Genomic DNA, 3,706 nt, shown 5'->3' with positions numbered 1-3,706 from the left:
CCATCTCTGATGACGTTCCAAAAGGTGTCAAAATCGAAATCATTGATTGTTTCAAGTGTTGGACAAATTAATGATAGAATTGTGTGTCGCATGATGGAATGTAAACAATAATGTCAATCAGAATGTAAGTGTGGCAAAACACTATTTAATATTGGTAAACTAAGTTGTTGCTTTATTTTATTAATTTTTTTGGTGTTTTATGTTCGTCACTCTTAAATTTTTGTTATGGCCTACATGTTTTTGAAATGAAAATGGGTGGAATAGTATTTTTTGAAAAATGAGTGATCGAAAAAGAATAAAAAGTTTTCAATTTACGTGTAATATTATTTTATGAAAGATTGTGTTATTGAATTTAGAGAAGAGAATTGAAATATAGTCCCCTTTTGATTTTCATTTTAGGTCACAAGAATGAAAAATATAATTGTTATTCATCACATCAAGTCGTCATATTTGACTTTCTATTTTTTGTGTGGGTTTCATAGCGTTTATATTTTTTATTTACATTCTTAAAAAAATAGGAATCAAACAGGATTATAATTTAATGGGAGGCCAATTAGGGCATGATTTCATCATTCTATTCATGTCCTTTAATATTCTAAAGAGGCATGTTGTTTGGCCTCAAAGCCACGGCCAAAAATAAGGGGTCCATGTGGCGGCCTCCAATTGGAGGGGTGTTTGTATGAAAGCTTGACAAACAATTTTTCCTTATTTTAGATGAATTATTCTTCTTGTACAATTGGGGTTGATAATGTACTCACAAGAAAGGGGCTCATGATTTTTTAATTCAACGCGGCTCCTCTTCCATCTGTCTAATTGTTAATCGGGGTTGACATAGCACATCTAATTCTAAATTGGCAACATGTAGCTAGCGCCTAAATGTTCAGCGACCAATGAGGTTTAGTTATTAATTGTCTAGGATGCTGCGTAGTTAACAGACAAGAAAATAAATTCCATTAATACCGCCTCACGTTTCTATAACTGAAAATAAATAAATAAAAAGCTTCAAACCCAAATATGTGCATGTTTGGCAAAGATTAAATTTATGTTTTGCCTCATGAAATGCTCGTGAATATTCAATCCATTTTTTATGAGAAAATTTCATAAATAAGAGATTAAGTATGACATATTTCAAGATTAAGAAAATAAGTTTCAAACTTCAAAAATAAAATTTTTATTAAAAATTATTTATTATTAAATCAATTAATTAATTATTTTATTAATTAAATATATTTAAATCACATATCTATATAATTTGGTCACAAATTAACAATTTAATTAATTACTTATTATTTTTTGGTCACAAATAAAAAATTTTATGTCAAAAATTATTTTATAATCACAATTCAAAAATTTTGTAGGTCACAGTTTGTTCATCGGTCACAAATAAAAAAAATTAATTAGTCACAAATTAATTTTTAGTCACAACTTATTTTTTGGTCACAAATCAAAAATTTTATAGGTCACGTTAATTTTCGGTCACGAATCAAAAATTTTATAGGTCACAAATTATTCATTAGTCACAAAATCAAAATTTTTATTGATCACAACTCATTTATTTATTGCAAATTATTAAATTAATTGGTTATGATTAATTTTCCAGTTACAACTTAATCAATTAGGAGTCACAGTTACAATTTTCAGGTCACGTATTACAAATTAACCAATTATTAGTCACAATCAATTAATAATTGGTCACAAACATTCAACTCCATCTCCTACTCACGACCACCACAACCACTATCATTATCACCATTACTGCCCCGCTACCTCCAAAATATGGAAGCCGCTGCCACCACCACTCCAACAACCAAAACCAATGCCTCACCACTATCAAACACCTGTACCACCACCGCACCACTGTCAACGCAGTAGAAAATTTGAAAAAAAATATGAACTGCACACCACCACCACCATCACCATCACCATCGCACCATACACCACCATCATCCCACCATACACTAACCGCAACCACCACCACCACCGCGCCACCACCACAAAAACTAAAATAACCGATAGTGAACCACAGAAGTAACCAAATCAATGTAAACCATAGATCCAAAACCACCACCACCATCGCCTCAGTCATCATCAACCAATAATCACCAAAAGAGAACACATCTAAACCCTAAGCAACCGTGTATTGTCGATAGCCGAATCACCCCCAAAAATCTTATCGCGACAGCCCCGTTCGTCACAGCCGTGTGTTGCCGCTACGTTACAGAGAGTGGAGAGAGTGATTGCAACTGTTTTCTTATGGGTGAAGTGCCGTCGAAAGGTTATTGAGAGTAGAGAATAGGCGATTGAGAGAAGAGAGGGAGGCAGGTGAGAAGAGAGGACCATCACCACAACGCCATCGCCAACACTTCCAACCGCCGGGGAAAGCTGCTGAGAGGTGGCGGTTAAGAGTGGGGGGGAGGGAGACGGGTGAGAAGAGAGAGGGGAAAAGATGGAGAGGCAATAATTATTTAGGGTTTGTAATAAAATTTGTATTATAATATTTAATATTTAAATATAAAACATCTGATTTTTGAAATATCAAATTTTCAATCTGATTTTAGAAGGTTGAATATTTAAAGTATGATTTTGTGTAATTTCCACATTTTTTATTTTAACATTTCGAAAGATCTATAAGTTTTATTTATTTATTTATTCATCACTCAACTCATCTATTTATAATTAAATCGTTTTTAAATGCTTTCCATACGCGCTTTTTAAGTTGGTCAAATATACAAAATCACACATTTTTTGAGATTTATAATATGCGGTATAACTTATTATTTACATATTCCTACAGCTCAATAATTATAAGGACTATGCATTCTTTAATATTGGAAGAGTAATGCTATTTATAATCGATCACTGATGTTAGTCGATGTAGCATCATACATAACAGTTTGTTATTTGATATATTAATGTTGCAGTTTTTTCTTACCTGATATATCAAATAATCAACCGCCACATATATATAACGTAAGACGATTGCGACATTGAATGACTGCAAATAGCATTATTCATATTGAAAAGTCTTGTATTTACTACCTCCATATGGACAAATTATGGATCTTTCTTGAGGTTTTCGATAATTTCAAAGACACCCTCACTTTTTTATTTGAAATTGTCTAATTCCCATATAACGTTTCGGAAACGAATATTTGTTAAAATAAAATAAAATCATAATTTTCCTGTCTGATATTCCAATCTTGCTACAAAAGTTATCTAAAAACAATTTTATTCAACAACACGTGGTTTAGCTTAAATACGATTTTCTCCGGGCATGGTTCCAAAATTAAAATCAAGTCAACGCCATTTGCACGGATATTGTGCGAGTTGTCAAGGAGCATGGTAAAAACATATTAGACATACGTTTGTAAAATTTATTCCGTTGGAGAAAAAACACATACATTTACTTAATTACGTCCATGTTTGTTTTGGCTAAAAATCGAGCTTTTAGTAAATTTTGATTAAAATTGATGACGTATGCAACTTAAAAATTATTGAAAATTGAACTGATATATATATATATTTATTTATTTATTTATTTATTTATTTATTTTTTCTTTTTTTTTTTTGGTAGCCTGATTTAATTTAATTTTATTATTATTATTTTTAATCAAATCCTGAATTCATCTTTAAAAAATTGCGAATCACATAAAATATAGGATTAAAAGTTATCTAAAAACAATTTTATTCAACAACACATGGTTTA

The sequence above is a fragment of the Olea europaea genome, unplaced genomic scaffold (genome assembly GCF_002742605.1).
Source record: "Olea europaea var. sylvestris unplaced genomic scaffold, O_europaea_v1 scaffold1126, whole genome shotgun sequence".
Classification (NCBI taxonomy): Eukaryota; Viridiplantae; Streptophyta; class Magnoliopsida; order Lamiales; family Oleaceae; genus Olea; species Olea europaea.
This window is presented reverse-complemented; position numbering follows the sequence as displayed.